The following is a 19,107-nucleotide window of genomic DNA, read 5'->3' as shown; positions in this document are numbered from 1 at the left end:
ATTCATATATATAAATATGCTATCCTTCTTCACACATGGAATAATTGTGTCCTAAATGATGATATTTATATTACAGCTATAAATCACAGTAAGATGCCACTAATAAATCACTTGGATTTTAGAGGTTGAATTTATTTATTAGCAGCCAGGGAAAGTTTTATCAGAACAAATTAAATAATCACCTCTTCATTTAGCAAGCTTTGAACTTAATTACTGAACAAACCACTCATGTTTTGAACGCATGACAAGAATTCCTACTGAAACATTTGCCACTGAAGTGATGGACATCATCACTGTTTCCTCTGGTAAAATGGGAATCATTTATTACTCTTGCTTAATAGGGCAAATCTGCCCCAAAACCACAGCAGCCAATCTGCAATCAGCTTTTATCTGTCTGATGGGTTGTTAGCAATAATATTTTAAATGTGTTTAAAACACAGGAATCTTTTTTCACATATTTCCAGGTTGTAGAGACATTTTCTCAGTGATATAATAGATATTATTTCAGTGTTTCATGTAAGTCAGTTTCAGCCTAATAAACACTAACCTGCTTAAGTCACTACATTATAAACTCGCTAACTAACATCAGAAATAAAGGAAGCAAGTCTGATTATTTTTTTGATTTTTTTGTTTTGTTTTGCAGGGTATTCAGGTAAATTAATAAAAGGCATTTTTTGGGCGCTTTCCAAATCAACACACAGTGCCAACGGTTTTTAGCATCAGATCCCAGGTTTTACTCTCCTGCATTTTGTACGGTGAAAATGCAAACCGTTAACGATGTGTGGCAGTTTGCGAACCCATAAGTCATCTTTGGTTTGTTTGAGGATGGCGGGGGGGGGGGGGGGGAAGATGCAATGATTTGAAAGCGTCAAAATGATGTGATTCCCAGTGAATTGCATCATGGAGGCTACCATCCTGGATTCGGGAGAATGGACTGCTCTCCTGTGAGCCTGGGAGACCTATCCAGAATTAGGGAGTCTTCCGAATATTCCCGGAGAATGGTCAAGTATGGTTTTGACTAAACTTCAGGCAATGAAGGCCAATGCAGGATGGGAAAGATCCAAATTTACCACCTACATTTGCTTTCTGCCCAATCTGGTACTCTGGGGGAGGGAGGGAGCAAAAATGATGATCAGGCCCCCGCACCTAGAGAACCCTGGTCCAATGCTGAATAGCTCTGGCTCCTTACTGATACCCTTGGCCTGTGGGTATCAGGGTAAAAATGTTGAAATAAAGTCCCAGCTCTTGTGACACTACAAGTGCCAACATGCACCGTTCACTCGTGCCCGCAAGTGCGAGAATTACAAGTGTTGCCCCCCCCTTGCTCTATAAATAAATAATATTGCCCCCAGTAGGTATATAAATAATATCTAGAGCCTCAGTTATATAAACAAAACAAAAAATAGTGCCCCCTGTAGATATATAATAAAATAAATACTACTCCCAGAAGTGTTATAATTAATTGTAGTGACCCCTTGTATAAATAAATACATTATTATTTATCCCATTATTATTATTATTAAAAAAAAAAAAATAGCCCCCATAATTTATAATTAAGTGAAGTTTAACTAGCACTTTCCTAAATTCTTCTTCTTTTTTTGCAACATAATCAAAATGGCCCATATAAAACTTTCCCCCGATGCTGAGAGTTAATCTCCGGTAAACCTGCTTATTTCCTAGCCGGGCAGCCAAACAGGAGTTGTCTCTTATCCGTGATTGGCTGAGGTGTAAACCCCACCCCATGTTTCAGGAGAAGCTCCATGGCGCCAACCATCAGCATGCTAATCAGGCTGTTTAGTATGCTAATTGACATGGCTGGCATGCTAATCAGCCCACCGATCATCCCTCGTTTCCCTGCGAGGAGGACTGTTGGGAACAAGCAACAGGCGTAGGAGGAACAGATCGCTCCTCGTTAAGCTATTAACATACTGGGTCCATTATCTCTGACTCCACTACCTGGTCCACCCAGCATAGGGAGGGGTTTGTACTAAAGATAAGAGGATCCATCACAGAGGGAAAATTACTGATTTAACCATTTTCCGGTTAGGTAAAGTTGTCCAAAACTCTGCTGCCCCTTTAAGCTTTTAAGCAGCCACACACTCTTTTTGCTGCATTTTACAAAACTACATAACAGGTACACTTTAAAGTCTAATTATACCCAGAAGTGCAAATTTCATTTTAGGTGCGATATCCTGTGTTACAGATCCCAGAAGTTAACTTAGTTGGGGCTACATGATGTAAATGTATCAAGCTGAGAGTTTTCCGGTGGGTTTGAAAAACCAATCAGATTCTAGCTATCATTTATTTAGTAAATTCTACAAAATGACAGCTAGAATCTGATTGAATGTTATAGGCAACATCTCCACTTTTCAAACCCGCTGGAAAACTCTCAGCTTGATCCATTTACCCCAGGTTGGCAGAGGAGAGGAGAGTTTTTTTTTCATACCGGCAAATCGTTGCCCAGCGGCAACACGCTGTCAGCGGAGACGAGCAAGCAGCGCTGGTGCAAACAATTTAGGATTGACTGCATTAAATAAGTAATGTAATCATTCATTTAGAATATTCCCCAGAAAACTAAATTTTAAACTTTAATGTTGACTGCAAACCAAACTCTTAAGAGTTTTTGAAACACAAATTGCTTTCGGGGATTCTGAGAAAACGCTACCTGCTTGACCTTACGTCTCTAAAACAAACAATGTTGGTTTTTTTTCTTTATTGGAGATAAATTATGATAAATAAGCATTTATTTCCTAGTTCAATTACCACATTGATCAATTACTGCACTGATCAATAGCTGGGCTAATCGATTTCCATGTTATTACCCAGATCAGCGTCAGACCAACTGCACGTCAGCAGGAAAGACGGCTCATTCTTCATAATACTGTCTGCCCCCTTTTTATTCTGGGGGGAAAAAAATGAATGAATTTCTGCATGTCGGCTTCCGCCATTTATAATAAATGCTTTCTGTTTCAGCTTAGGTAGATGGAGTTTATGTTTGTTATAATGAAGGAAGAGCGGCGTGCAACACTTAGGAATTTATGAGTGATTTACATCTGCCTCTAAAGTTCATAAATGAAATGGTGGAGAAGCAGATGCTTCATTCCCCGTCTGTGTCATGTCTGTACATACTGATGGCGAACGAAGAAAGCTGGAACCCTCCAATAAATCAGCAAAATCTATTCTCGCACTTGTGATTTCCAGCTTGGGCATCAAAGCAGCCTCAACAGTCGTGTACTAAATAGCTTTCTTGAGGAGGCCTTAATGCCTTGTAACACTGCGGCTGGAGTCTCTTGGCTTACAAGGAACAGATTTCCGTAATAAATGCTCAGAGAAAATGTCTCTGCACGGAGGACAAAGAGGAAGCCGGAACAGATGGCCGAGTCGGACCTGACCGGCTTCTCTAGTAATTATTAGGGCACGTTATAGGTTGCAGATAGAGGGCACATCTTCTTTCTCTTCCACAATAATTAATGCAAACAAAAGAAAACCAGAATGTTGATGTGCCTTGTTACCATGGCAGTAAAGTTATGCAAGATTATCGTAGTAATAATTTCACCGGCACTTCCTGACAGTTCTCCACGTTGCAACATCTGGCTATTAGGTCATGGTGCTAGGGAAGGGAGGGCGAAATGTCACTAATGTAATTAATAATGGACTTGTCCTCTGGCAGAATCAGTGATGTTGTGTCCTCAAAGATAAAGTAGTACTGATTAAAGGACAACCAGCTTGTTATGGGTGTGTGGGAACAGCATAGCCGTCACCTCAGCAAAGAACTGGGTTTTCATACCTCATCTAGAATTCTGTACTACAGACATGGGTGCTTCTGGCCTCTAAACATTCACCACATGTCTTAGGGTCAAATATACATAATTGTAGCTTCTAGTTTAGTGATGGCCAACAGTTGGCCCTAGGGATGACTAGACTTTTGTGGGTATTTCCCTCGCTAAACTCAATACACAGCCCAGTCATGGTGTAATCCCCGCTGCAGATCACCCCCCACAGTTTCTCTTACATCAGTACTCAAGTGACGAAAACATGTTAGGACCCGACGTCAGGCTGGCTTAGTGCTGGTGCGGTCTACCCCTGCCCCGACCAGCCGGAGCGCCATCTACTGTGGAGCGAGGGTTCTTGATAGTCTCATCTACAGACAGGATGAGACAGCTCCTTCACGAGCTCCTTCATGCTTTGATGTCGGACTTGTTTGTGCTAGCTTGTAACACTTGCTTTCCGTACAATAGAATATCAGCTGATATGTTATTACAGAGGGTTATGTATTAGCCTTTTGCTTTGAAAAGAACGAAAGATATGTCTGAGCGACGGCTATTCGAGCAATCGTGTTGCTGCTTGAAGTCCTTCAGGATTAAGAGGCCCTGAAGCTGAAGTGCGAAGGTGGCAAGATACCCGATCTCTCTGTTGGGCAAATCTTCACTTGGGGTGGGCTGCCGGTGGGAGCCTTGGTGACTGTGAACAGTATCTGTAGGCTGTTTCCTTGAGTCACCCAGGTTGAGATGTACAGTGAACACCGGGCATCGGTGTGAAGCAGTACAGCAGAGATTGGCAGCAAGGTGGGTTGAGGCACCTAAAGATGGAGTGTGAGTGGGTAGCCAGAATGCCAAGCTTGGCGTGTCTAAGTATGCCCAAGCGAGATCTGTCACTAAAGGGTCAAAACTTCCTTTCGGACAGCCCCAAAGCCAGCTCTGGTCCCTCAAGGGATATATTTGAGGGACGTATAGGCAAAAATCGAGCCTTTAAGGTCTACAAGCAGCTCCCCATGTGGCCCCTGATTAGTATTAGGTTGCCTATTACTGCTTTAGTTACACAACTCTTGGTGCCCTAAGATCTGCCCCACTCATTACTCACACAGAACATTTTCTAGATTGGGGCGGCAACCTCTTGTGGCACTACTGTGTGGCATTATGTGAATTGGAGGTACTACTGTGGCATAATATTAACTGGGGGCACTTCTGTTTGGCATAATATAAATCGGGGGTGCTACTGTGTGACATAATATTATTTGGGGCACTTCTGTGTGGCATAATATTAATTGGTGGCACTACTGTGTTGCAAAATATGAATTGGGGGCACTACTGTGTGGCATAATATGAATGTTTATTTGTTTGTCCCATTACTAGCAGTATTGTTATGTTATTATGATAAAATAAGCTTTATAGCCTGAACCAATGTGAGAATGCTGTCTATCGCCCCTGTGTTCCCTTTAAATATACCTCTTAGTGGGACAGTTACGATATGCAAACTTTGAAAGGCGTGAGATAAGTGGGAAGTGGGTGGGCTTCACCGGAGAGTGGATATTATTGGGCGAACTGAAGGGGGGGACTGTGAGGAAGGGGTGTGTGGTTTATATGGGTGTTTTATCCCCATTTTTCCCAATAAATGTTGGGAGGTATATCTGAAACTGCTGCAAGTATGCATCATCATGAACGAATGTTCATCACAGAAAATGCTATGCAAACCCCTTAGTTATTTAATTAGGTTGTGCACAACATTTTAATGTGTGGTTTGGAATAAGAGATATCCAAATCTCCTTCACTTAACGGTACAATGTGCAACAATTACATTTTCTGTGAATCGATTAGTTAATCGTTCATTAATGGTAACAATAAAGTTGCAGCATTTTAAAATCCCATCTTCATTTTAAATTTTGAAAGCTATTTTCAGGCTTTTGAAAAATTATTCATCATCTTATTTACATTGGAACTCCCCAAATTAGAATTACAGTCATCTGTTTTGCCAGCACCAAGAATGACCAATACTGATTATTTTAATTTCAATTCCTTCCAATCTAGGACCACCCCAAACTACAGCCACGGAATTTTAGTGGCTTCCGTAGAGAAAACAGGTTACTGTTTGTGTCTCATCTCTGCAGTGACATTATAATAACTTGTATCACTCTCCAGTATATCCTTATTTTTCCCAGTTATGGTCATTACTGGTATAAATTCTTGCCTTTTAATATTTCCTTGTCTATAATTCACTCTATTGATCCCCTAAAATGAATAGGGATTGTCAGGAATTGAAAACTATAAACAGATGATTTTTTTTAATATTATGAATTACAAATAACAAACAAATCTTTCGGCTGATGAATCACTTTTTTAAGGTCGAGCTGAATTAAAAAAAAAAATCAGATTTCAAAATCGTCTTTAAGCCGCCAGATGTCGTTTAAACTAAATGTTCTGAGCAGTACACATTGTTAAGACACAGGTAACAACAAATTAAAGACAATTACATTATAAACAACTTTTCTTTACCTTTAAAATGTTGTTTAAAACTTCTTTTTTGTTTTTGTTTTGTTTGAATCTGTAAAAAAAAAAATAATTTGTGAATTGATTCCAGAAGAATTAGAACAATTTTGCAAATCGTTCTATGAACTGAACAAGGGAGATTTCTACATCTTTACTCCCAATGAAGTGTGGTGTCGTTTTTTTAAATAAATCATACTTTAATCATTTGTTATGAATTGATTTAAAAATAGCCAGAAACCTAAAATGCTGTTTTTCTTTGCAACAATTGGTCTCCAAAGCAGCATATTTTTTTTCTAAAGATCAAAAAGAACAAAATCTACATTGCTAAATGTTACACAAGTTGCTGCGTTGGGTTTAGTTTCAGTCTGCAGCAGGAGAAATTACGTCTTCATTTAAAATTCCATTCATGTTATCCCTAATAGAGGAGATTGTAAAAACAATTGTTTAAAGACAATAGGGAAGACTGTATCAATACAACTCAATGCAAAATGTAAGTAATTAAGACATGCAAACTATTATACAATTTACTATGAGTGTTGTTTGAATAAATTAATTGTTAACCATTTTATTTCTTGGGAAAGAATACATTTGGCAGAATACAAGTAAGAAAACAGAGTATTGCTTTTATTTTCACTTTTTGAAATATGTGGCTTTTCACCTTTAACTGATTATTCTAATCAAAAGTAATGTTCTAGGTGACATATGTTAAGTAAGAAAATGGTATTTACATGTGTTCTCCAGATACTTCAATTCGTTGGGTCCTGGTAAACTTCTTATTTCCAAACAGAGGGTTCTCTCTTTTGCTCAGGGTAAGAGAGGAGCTAATGGGGAGGGGTCTTGACAACAATCGAGTGACAGACGGGATATATTTGACATAGTCTGGACACCTTAGCAATCGCAATCGCTGGTCCCCCTGATAAGATGTTTGTTAACCTCCATAGTGCAACCTTGAATCTAGTGTATAGATAGATCCAGAGCAAAGATGCATCAGTCATCATCATAGACTACAAAACTTGCAAAACTGTGTTTCATATATAACAGTATTTGCGTAAAGCATTTTAGGATCCACCAGAAGCAGAATCTCTCACATCTCAAAGGGTACTGCTCTTGCATGCGAATGTCCCTATCCGCCTTTATGAATGCAAGGGGCGCATGTGCAAGACGTGTGCAGTTCTAGGCATGTGCATTGTGCAGTTTTGCACCACAATGCTTACTTATATCGCTGTGACATGCTACTGTAAATCAGGCCTCGAGTTCTTGTGCCTATGCTTGTATTAATTTAAATGCAAGGTCATGGCTGAATCCATTAGTGTTTCCTTCAGTGTTCTAAAATCGTTTATTGGTCTGAAATGTCAACAAGGCAGCCGTAGCAAATGCTTAGGACTCAGAACTCTTTGAGGCAAACAAGTTGCAAGCTGCCTAGTGAAGTAAACCTGGGGGAGATTTACTAATGGGCGATTTTGTGCGTAGTTTGTGCTCAGTGATTCCCACATGCCACCCAGACCTCCAAACATGCAGCACAGACTTTCCAAAATAACACTCAAATATCCTACTCACTAGCAAAAATACTAACCTTCTGGCAGTGGCGGATCCAGGGGGGGGGCGATCGGGGCGATCGCCCCCCCTACCAGGGGCTTGCTGCCAACAGCTGCACACTGTGCAGGTCTGTTCAGCAGTGACAGTATGCTGCCCGGCTGCTCTTATTGTGTTTTAAACACAATCAGAGCAGCGGGACAGCACACTTTCACTGCTGAACGGACCTGCACATACTGTGCAGCAGCCGGCAGCCTTAGAACACAGAAAGGAGGTGGGGCCTAAATCGCCCCCTAAAATCGCCCGGGGTAGGACAAATGTCTGGGTCCGCCCCTGCCTTCTGAAGCCCCCAAGCACTGCATTTCTCCTCCTCCAATTGGATGATCTGTGTGACCTCCCTGAAGAGAAGGTCATGTGATGCAAATAAAGTGGAGCATAAGACTGAACAGGAGGTTTACCAGAGAATAAGGCTAATCGGAGCTCAGAGCTATGGGCCATAGTTGCTGCCCGCGGGCCACCTTTTCCTCTCCACTGGTGTAGAGAGTTGATGGCACGCACCATGGTCGGATTGGGAACTCAAAGTGGCCCTGGAAAAAATTCTAGAAGTGGCCTTATCTGGGTGGGACTAAATCAACTATAGGCAGGGACAACACAAAAGGAGGCGGAAGTAGTACAAAGCTGGCTATACCCCTAGAGGTATACCTAGTGCTGTAAAGCGATATGCTGCCCATTAAATACCACCCTTCCCCAGCAAGACAAACATGTCTAAATCGGGACAGTTGGGAGGTACGATTATTGATTCACCCACATAATGGCTGCCTCCTGTGTGCACAGGTGATCGGTACCCTTTGACTAGAACATTGAAAAAAGGACAAAATGAGCAACTAAATTTATCAGTAGCAAACCTGTAAGAAAAATTTCATCACAATATACATATTCGTAATAACGGTGCAGACGAACTGCCAATATAGAAAAATATAGTTGGCAGACTGTCCTGCTCTCTCCTATCTGCTCTTATTGCTTTCCCTACCTGTGGCTGCTGTGTCTTTTGTTCAGTTGCAGCTTGTCTGGATCCTGGAATGTTGGGGGCCCTATTTGGGAAAAAAATGGGTACATGAATAATAGAAAACTCCAACCAGCTTCGGCATTAAATCAATAGCACCCACATTTAATAATTAGGCCTCCCTCCAGCCCCAACATTATAAAAATAGTATTCACATTTGATAAATAGATATATTAGCCTCCAACCAGCCCTGACATTAAATTAATATTATTCCCATTTAATAAATAAGCCTATTGCCCTACTTCCAAACAAGCCCAGTAATAAATAACATTTAAGTTTAATAATTCATATTCACATTTAATTAATAGACTTCATTCTCCCCAAACTCAGAACCACTTTCAATTAATAGCCCTCAAACCACCCCATCTGAAATTAATATCCCCCACTATTAAATTAAATTGCCCCACCATCACCACACAAATAAAATAGCACCCAATTAGCCCCTACCTCACACCCACATTATATTACCGTAAGCCCCCGTACCCTCACACGCACATTAAATTATCGCAAGGCCCCCTGCCCTCACCCCCATTACATGGATATAAGTCCTCTGCCCTCTCACCCATTACATTGATATAAGCCCCCGTGCCCTCACTGGCAATGATAGAAAGGTGTCAGAACACACAGTGCATCGCAGCTTGCTGCATAGCTGCAGATCGGTCAAACTGCCCATGCCCTATCCACCGCAGAAAGTGCCTACAATGGGCACGTGACCTCCAGAACAGGACCATTGGGCAATCGAAGAAGGTGGCCTGGTCTGATGAATCCCATTCTCTTTTACATCAATGTTCTGCTGGGAAACCTTGGTCCTGGCATTCATGTGGATGTTACTTTGACATGTACCACCTACCTAAACATTGTTGTTTAGTACACCCCATCATGGCAATGGTATCCCCTGATGGCAGTGGCCTCTTTCAGCAGGATAATGCACCCTGCCACACTGCAAAAATTGTTCAGGAATGGTTTGAGGAACTTGACAATGAGTTTAAGGTGTTGACTTGGCCTCCAAATTCCCCAGATCTCAATCTGATGGACCACCTGTGGGATGTTCTGGAAAAACAAGTCAGAGCCATGGAGGCCCCACCTCGCACCTGACAGGACTTGCTGATAACATCCCGGTGTCAGATACCAAAGGTCACCTTCAGAGACACCATTCTGGAGTCCAGGCATTGGTGGGTCAGAGCTGTTTTAGCGTCACGAGGGGGACATACACAACATTAGGTGGGTGATTTAAATGTTGTGGCTGATGGGTTTATAACAGTGTGTAGAGAAGTGGAGGCAGCACTATGTCTCATATATAGCAGTGTTTAGAGAGGTGGAGGCAGCACTATGTCTCATATATAGCAGTGTATAGAGAGGTGGAGGCAGCACTATGTCTCATATATAGCAGTGTATAGAGAGGTGGAGGCAGCACTATGTCTCATATATAGCAGTGTGTAGAGAGGTGGAGGCAGCACCATGTCTCATATATAGCAGTGTATAGAGAGGAGGAGTCAGCACTATGTCTCATATATAACAGTGTGTAGAGAGGAGGAGTCAGCACTATGTCTCATATATAGCAGTGTGTAGAGAGGTGGAGGCAGCACTATGTCTCATATATAGCAGTGTATAGAGAGGTGGAGGCAGCACTATGTCTCATATATAGCAGTGTATAGAGAGGAGGAGTCAGCACTATGTCTCATATATAACAGTGTGTAGAGAGGTGGAAGCACCACTATGTCTCATATATAGCAGTGTATAGAGTGGTGGAGGCAGCACTATGTCTCATATATAGCAGTGTGTAGAGAGGTGGAGGCAGCACTATGTCTCATATATAGCAGTGTGTAGAGTGGTGGAGGCAGCACTATGTCTCATATATAGCAGTGTATAGAGAGGTGGAGGCAGCACTATGTCTCATATATAGGGGTGTATAGAGAGGTGGAGGCAGCACTATGTCTCATATATAGCAGTGTATAGAGAGGTGGAGTCAGCACTATGTCTCATATATAACAGTGTGTAGAGAGGTGGAAGCAGCACTATGTCTCATATATAGCAGTGTATAGAGTGGTGGAGGCAGCACTATGTCTCATATATAGCAGTGTGTAGAGAGGAGGAGTCAGCACTATGTCTCATATATAGCAGTGTGTAGAGAGGAGGAGTCAGCACTATGTCTCATATATAGCAGTGTGTAGAGAGGTGGAGGCAGCACTATGTCTCATATATAGCAGTGTGTAGAGTGGTGGAGGCAGCACTATGTCTCATATATAACAGTGTGTAGAGAGGTGGAGGCAGCACTATGTCTCATATATAACAGTGTGTAGAGAGGTGGAAGCAGCACTATGTCTCATATATAGCAGTGTAAAGAGAGGTGGAGTCAGCACTATGTCTCATATATAACAGTATGTAGAGAGGTGGAAGCAGCACTATGTCTCATATATAGCAGTGTGTAGAGAGGAGGAGTCAGCACTATGTCTCATATATAGCAGTGTGTAGAGAGGAGGAGTCAGCACTATGTCTCATATATAGCAGTGTGTAGAGAGGAGGAGTCAGCACTATGACTCATATATAGCAGTGTGTAGAGAGGAGGAGTCAGCACTATGACTCATATATAGCAGTGTATAGAGTGGTGGAGGCAGCACTATGTCTCATATATAGCAGTGTGTAGAGAGGTGGAGGCAGCACTATGTCTCATATATAGCAGTGTGTACAGAGGTGGAGGCAGCACTATGTCTCATATATAGCAGTGTGTAGAGTGGTGGAGGCAGCACTATGTCTCATATATAGCAGTGTGTAGAGAGGAGGAGTCAGCACTATGTCTCATATATAGCAGTGTGTAGAGAGGAGGAGGCAGCACTAAGTCTCATATATAGCAGTGTATAGAGTGGTGGAGGCAGCACTATGTCTCATATATAGCAGTGTGTAGAGAGGTGGAGGCAGCACTATGTCTCATATATAGCAGTGTGTACAGAGGTGGAGGCAGCACTATGTCTCATATATAGCAGTGTGTAGAGTGGTGGAGGCAGCACTATGTCTCATATATAGCAGTGTGTAGAGAGGTGGAGGCAGCACTATGTCTCATATATAGCAGTGTAGAGAGGTGGAGGCAGCACTATGTCTCATATATAGCAGTGTGTAGAGAGGAGGAGTCAGCACTATGTCTCATATATAACAGTGTGTAGAGAGGTGGAAGCAGCACTATGTCTCATATATAGCAGTGTGTACAGAGGAGGAGTCAGCACTATGTCTCATATATAGCAGTGTGTACAGAGGAGGAGGCAGCACTATGTCTCATATATAGCAGTGTGTACAGAGGAGGAGGCAGCACTATGTCTCATATATAACAGTGTATAGAGAGGAGGAGTCAGCACTATGTCTCATATATAACAGTGTGTAGAGAGGTGGAGGCAGCACTATGTCTCATATATAACAGTGTGTACAGAGGAGGAGTCAGCACTATGTCTCATATATAGCAGTGTGTAGAGAGGTGGAGGCAGCACTATGTCTCATATATAGCAGTGTGTAGAGAGGTGGAAGCAGCACTATGTCTCATATATAGCAGTGTGTAGAGAGGTGGAGGCAGCACTATGTCTCATATATAGCAGTGTGTAGAGAGGTGGAAGCAGCACTATGTCTCATATATAGCAGTGTATAGAGTGGTGGAGGCAGCACTATGTCTCATATATAGCAGTGTGTAGAGAGGAGGAGTCCGCACTATGTCTCATATATAGCAGTGTGTAGAGAGGTGGAGGCAGCACTATGTCTCATATATAGCAGTGTGTAGAGTGGTGGAGGCAGCACTATGTCTCATATATAGCAGTGTATAGAGAGGTGGAGGCAGCACTATGTCTCATATATAGGGGTGTATAGAGAGGTGGAGGCAGCACTATGTCTCATATATAGCAGTGTATAGAGAGGTGGAGTCAGCACTATGTCTCATATATAACAGTGTGTAGAGAGGTGGAAGCAGCACTATGTCTCATATATAGCAGTGTATAGAGTGGTGGAGGCAGCACTATGTCTCATATATAGCAGTGTGTAGAGAGGAGGAGTCAGCACTATGTCTCATATATAGCAGTGTGTAGAGAGGAGGAGTCAGCACTATGTCTCATATATAACAGTGTGTAGAGAGGTGGAGGCAGCACTATGTCTCATATATAGCAGTGTGTAGAGTGGTGGAGGCAGCACTATGTCTCATATATAACAGTGTGTAGAGAGGTGGAGGCAGCACTATGTCTCATATATAACAGTGTGTAGAGAGGTGGAAGCAGCACTATGTCTCATATATAGCAGTGTGTAGAGAGGTGGAAGCAGCACTATGTCTCATATATAACAGTGTGTAGAGAGGAGGAGTCAGCACTATGTCTCATATATAGCAGTGTAAAGAGAGGTGGAGTCAGCACTATGTCTCATATATAACAGTATGTAGAGAGGTGGAAGCAGCACTATGTCTCATATATAGCAGTGTGTAGAGAGGAGGAGTCAGCACTATGTCTCATATATAGCAGTGTGTAGAGAGGAGGAGTCAGCACTATGTCTCATATATAGCAGTGTGTAGAGAGGAGGAGTCAGCACTATGACTCATATATAGCAGTGTATAGAGTGGTGGAGGCAGCACTATGTCTCATATATAGCAGTGTGTAGAGAGGTGGAGGCAGCACTATGTCTCATATATAGCAGTGTGTACAGAGGTGGAGGCAGCACTATGTCTCATATATAGCAGTGTGTAGAGTGGTGGAGGCAGCACTATGTCTCATATATAGCAGTGTGTAGAGAGGAGGAGTCAGCACTATGTCTCATATATAGCAGTGTGTAGAGAGGAGGAGGCAGCACTAAGTCTCATATATAGCAGTGTATAGAGTGGTGGAGGCAGCACTATGTCTCATATATAGCAGTGTGTAGAGAGGTGGAGGCAGCACTATGTCTCATATATAGCAGTGTGTACAGAGGTGGAGGCAGCACTATGTCTCATATATAGCAGTGTGTAGAGTGGTGGAGGCAGCACTATGTCTCATATATAGCAGTGTGTAGAGAGGAGGAGTCAGCACTATGTCTCATATATAACAGTGTGTAGAGAGGTGGAAGCAGCACTATGTCTCATATATAGCAGTGTGTACAGAGGAGGAGTCAGCACTATGTCTCATATATAGCAGTGTGTACAGAGGAGGAGGCAGCACTATGTCTCATATATAGCAGTGTGTACAGAGGAGGAGGCAGCACTATGTCTCATATATAACAGTGTATAGAGAGGAGGAGTCAGCACTATGTCTCATATATAACAGTGTGTAGAGAGGTGGAGGCAGCACTATGTCTCATATATAATAGTGTGTACAGAGGAGGAGTCAGCACTATGTCTCATATATAGCAGTGTGTAGAGAGGTGGAGGCAGCACTATGTCTCATATATAGCAGTGTGTAGAGAGGTGGAAGCAGCACTATGTCTCATATATAGCAGTGTGTAGAGAGGTGGAGGCAGCACTATGTCTCATATATAGCAGTGTGTAGAGAGGTGGAAGCAGCACTATGTCTCATATATAGCAGTGTGTAGAGAGGAGGAGTCAGCACTATGTCTCATATATAGCAGGGTGTAGAGAGGTGGAGGCAGCACTATGTCTCATATATAGCAGTGTGTAGAGAGGTGGAGGCAGCACTATGTCTCATATATAGCAGTGTGTAGAGTGGTGGAGGCAGCACTATGTCTCATATATAGCAGTGTATAGAGAGGTGGAGGCAGCACTATGTCTCATATATAGGAGTGTATAGAGAGGTGGAGGCAGCACTATGTCTCATATATAGCAGTGTATAGAGAGGTGGAGTCAGCACTATGTCTCATATATAACAGTGTGTAGAGAGGTGGAAGCAGCACTATGTCTCATATATAGCAGTGTATAGAGTGGTGGAGGCAGCACTATGTCTCATATATAGCAGTGTGTAGAGAGGAGGAGTCAGCACTATGTCTCATATATAGCAGTGTGTAGAGAGGTGGAGGCAGCACTATATCTCATATATAACAGTGTGTAGAGAGGTGGAGGCAGCACTATGTCTCATATATAGCAGTGTATAGAGTGGTGGTGGCAGCACTATGACTCATATATAGCAGTGTATAGAGAGGAGGAGTCAGCACTATGTCTCATATATAGCAGTGTGTAGAGTGGTGGAGGCAGCACTATGTCTCATATATAACAGTGTGTAGAGAGGTGGAGGCAGCACTATGTCTCATATATAACAGTGTGTAGAGAGGTGGAGGCAGCACTATGTCTCATATATAGCAGTGTATAGAGAGGTGGAAGCAGCACTATGTCTCATATATAGCAGTGTATAGAGAGGTGGAAGCAGCACTATGTCTCATATATAACAGTGTGTAGAGAGGTGGAAGCAGCACTATGTCTCATATATAGCAGTGTATAGAGAGGTGGAAGCAGCACTATGTCTCATATATAGCAGTGTAAAGAGAGGTGGAGTCAGCACTATGTCTCATATATAACAGTATGTAGAGAGGTGGAAGCAGCACTATGTCTCATATATAACAGTGTGTAGAGAGGAGGAGTCAGCACTATGTCTCATATATAGCAGTGTGTAGAGAGGAGGAGTCAGCACTATGTCTCATATATAACAGTGTGTAGAGAGGAGGAGTCAGCACTATGTCTCATATATAACAGTATGTAGAGAGGTGGAAGCAGCACTATGTCTCATATATAACAGTGTGTAGAGAGGTGGAGGCAGCACTATGTCTCATATATAGCAGTGTGTAGAGAGGTGGAGGCAGCACTATGTCTCATATATAGCAGTGTATAGAGAGGTGGAGGCAGCACTATGTCTCATATATAGCAGTGTATAGAGTGGTGGAGGCAGCACTATGTCTCATATATAGCAGTGTGTACAGAGGTGGAAGCAGCACTAAGTCTCATATATAGCAGTGTATAGAGTGGTGGAGGCAGCACTATGTCTCATATATAGCAGTGTGTAGAGAGGTGGAGGCAGCACTATGTCTCATATATAGCAGTGTGTACAGAGGTGGAGGCAGCACTATGTCTCATATATAGCAGTGTGTAGAGTGGTGGAGGCAGCACTATGTCTCATATATAGCAGTGTGTAGAGAGGAGGAGTCAGCACTATGTCTCATATATAGCAGTGTATAGAGTGGTGGAGGCAGCACTAAGTCTCATATATAGCAGTGTATAGAGTGGTGGAGGCAGCACTATGTCTCATATATAGCAGTGTGTAGAGAGGTGGAGGCAGCACTATGTCTCATATATAGCAGTGTGTACAGAGGTGGAGGCAGCACTATGTCTCATATATAGCAGTGTGTACAGAGGAGGAGTCAGCACTATGTCTCATATATAGCAGTGTGTACAGAGGAGGAGGCAGCACTATGTCTCATATATAGCAGTGTGTACAGAGGAGGAGGCAGCACTATGTCTCATATATAGCAGTGTATAGAGAGGAGGAGTCAGCACTATGTCTCATATATAACAGTGTGTAGAGAGGTGGAGGCAGCACTATGTCTCATATATAACAGTGTGTACAGAGGAGGAGTCAGCACTATGTCTCATATATAGCAGTGTGTACAGAGGAGGAGTCAGCACTATGTCTCATATATAACAGTGTGTACAGAGGAGGAGTCAGCACTATGTCTCATATATAGCAGTGTATAGAGAGGAGGAGTCAGCACTATGTCTCATATATAGCAGGGTGTAGAGAGGTGGAGGCAGCACTATGTCTCATATATAGCAGTGTGTAGAGAGGTTGAGGCAGCACTATGTCTCATATATAGCAGTGTGTAGAGAGGTGGAGGCAGCACTATGTCTCATATATAGCAGTGTATAGAGAGGTGGAGTCAGCACTATGTCTCATATATAGCAGTGTGTAGAGAGGTGGAAGCAGCACTATGTCTCATATATAGCAGTGTGTAGAGAGGTGGAGGCAGCACTATGTCTCATATATAGCAGTGTGTAGAGAGGAGGAGGCAGCACTATGTCTCATATATAGCAGTGTGTAGAGAGGAGGAGGCAGCACTATGTCTCATATATAGCAGTGTGTAGAGAGGTGGAGTCAGCACTATGTCTCATATATAGCAGTGTATAGAGAGGAGGAGTCAGCACTATGTCTCATATATAACAGTGTGTAGAGAGGTGGAGGCAGCACTATGTCTCATATATAGCAGTGTGTAGAGAGGTGGAAGCAGCACTATATCTCATATATAGCAGTGTATAGAGAGGTGGAGGCAGCACTATGTCTCATATATAGCAGTGTGTACAGAGGAGGAGTCAGTACTATGTCTCATATATAGCAGTGTGTAGAGAGGTGGAGTCAGCACTATGTCTCATATATAACAGTGTGTAGAGAGGTGGAGGCAGCACTATATCTCATATATAACAGTGTGTAGAGTGGTGGAGGCAGCACTATGTCTCATATATAGCAGTGTGTAGAGAGGTGGAGGCAGCACTATGTCTCATATATAGCAGGGTGTAGAGAGGTGGAGGCAGCACTATGTCTCATATATAGCAGTGTGTAGAGAGGTTGAGGCAGCACTATGTCTCATATATAGCAGTGTGTAGAGAGGTGGAGGCAGCACTATGTCTCAAATATAGCAGTGTGTAGAGAGGTGGAGGCAGCACTATATCTCATATATAACAGTGTGTAGAGAGGTGGAGGCAGCACTATGTCTCATATATAGCAGTGTATAGAGTGGTGGTGGCAGCACTATGACTCATATATAGCAGTGTATAGAGAGGAGGAGTCAGCACTATGTCTCATATATAGCAGTGTGTAGAGTGGTGGAGGCAGCACTATGTCTCATATATAACAGTGTGTAGAGAGGTGGAGGCAGCACTATGTCTCATATATAACAGTGTGTAGAGAGGTGGAGGCAGCACTATGTCTCATATATAGCAGTGTATAGAGAGGTGGAAGCAGCACTATGTCTCATATATAGCAGTGTATAGAGAGGTGGAAGCAGCACTATGTCTCATATATAACAGTGTGTAGAGAGGTGGAAGCAGCACTATGTCTCATATATAGCAGTGTATAGAGAGGTGGAAGCAGCACTATGTCTCATATATAGCAGTGTAAAGAGAGGTGGAGTCAGCACTATGTCTCATATATAACAGTATGTAGAGAGGTGGAAGCAGCACTATGTCTCATATATAGCAGTGTGTAGAGAGGAGGAGTCAGCACTATGTCTCATATATAGCAGTGTGTAGAGAGGAGGAGTCAGCACTATGTCTCATATATAGCAGTGTGTAGAGAGGAGGAGTCAGCACTATGACTCATATATAGCAGTGTGTAGAGAGGAGGAGTCAGCACTATGACTCATATATAGCAGTGTATAGAGTGGTGGAGGCAGCACGCTGTCTCATATATAGCAGTGTGTAGAGAGGTGGAGGCAGCACTATGTCTCATATATAGCAGTGTGTACAGAGGTGGAGGCAGCACTATGTCTCATATATAGCAGTGTGTAGAGTGGTGGAGGCAGCACTATGTCTCATATATAGCAGTGTGTAGAGAGGAGGAGTCAGCACTATGTCTCATATATAGCAGTGTGTAGAGAGGAGGAGGCAGCACTAAGTCTCATATATAGCAGTGTATAGAGTGGTGGAGGCAGCACTATGTCTCATATATAGCAGTGTGTAGAGAGGTGGAGGCAGCACTATGTCTCATATATAGCAGTGTGTACAGAGGTGGAGGCAGCACTATGTCTCATATATAGCAGTGTGTAGAGTGGTGGAGGCAGCACTATGTCTCATATATAGCAGTGTGTAGAGAGGTGGAGGCAGCACTATGTCTCATATATAGCAGTGTGTAGAGAGGTGGAGGCAGCACTATGTCTCATATATAGCAGTGTGTAGAGAGGAGGAGTCAGCACTATGTCTCATATATAACAGTGTGTAGAGAGGTGGAAGCAGCACTATGTCTCATATATAGCAGTGTGTACAGAGGAGGAGTCAGCACTATGTCTCATATATAGCAGTGTGTACAGAGGAGGAGGCAGCACTATGTCTCATATATAGCAGTGTGTACAGAGGAGGAGGCAGCACTATGTCTCATATATAACAGTGTATAGAGAGGAGGAGTCAGCACTATGTCTCATATATAACAGTGTGTAGAGAGGTGGAGGCAGCACTATGTCTCATATATAACAGTGTGTACAGAGGAGGAGTCAGCACTATGTCTCATATATAGCAGTGTATAGAGTGGTGGAGGCAGCACTATGTCTCATATATAGCAGTGTGTAGAGAGGAGGAGTCCGCACTATGTCTCATATATAGCAGTG

The 19,107-nt window shown here is 42.7% G+C and overlaps 1 long non-coding RNA gene across 1 annotated transcript in view; it reads right to left on the bottom strand.

Moving 5' to 3' along the window:
• Positions 1-19,107, bottom strand: part of LOC142108738 (uncharacterized) — a 44,731-nt gene that overhangs the window by 11,279 nt on the left and 14,345 nt on the right. Inside the window, exon 3 of the long non-coding RNA XR_012680219.1 lies at positions 6,270-6,318. This is a non-coding gene — a long non-coding RNA (uncharacterized LOC142108738). The remainder of the gene's footprint in view (positions 1-6,269; positions 6,319-19,107) is intronic.

Source organism: Mixophyes fleayi, chromosome 12 (assembly GCF_038048845.1).
Source record: "Mixophyes fleayi isolate aMixFle1 chromosome 12, aMixFle1.hap1, whole genome shotgun sequence".
NCBI classification, from domain to species: domain Eukaryota; kingdom Metazoa; phylum Chordata; class Amphibia; order Anura; family Limnodynastidae; genus Mixophyes; species Mixophyes fleayi.
Note: the sequence above shows the minus strand (reverse complement) of the source record. Positions and strands in the feature narration are given on the sequence as shown.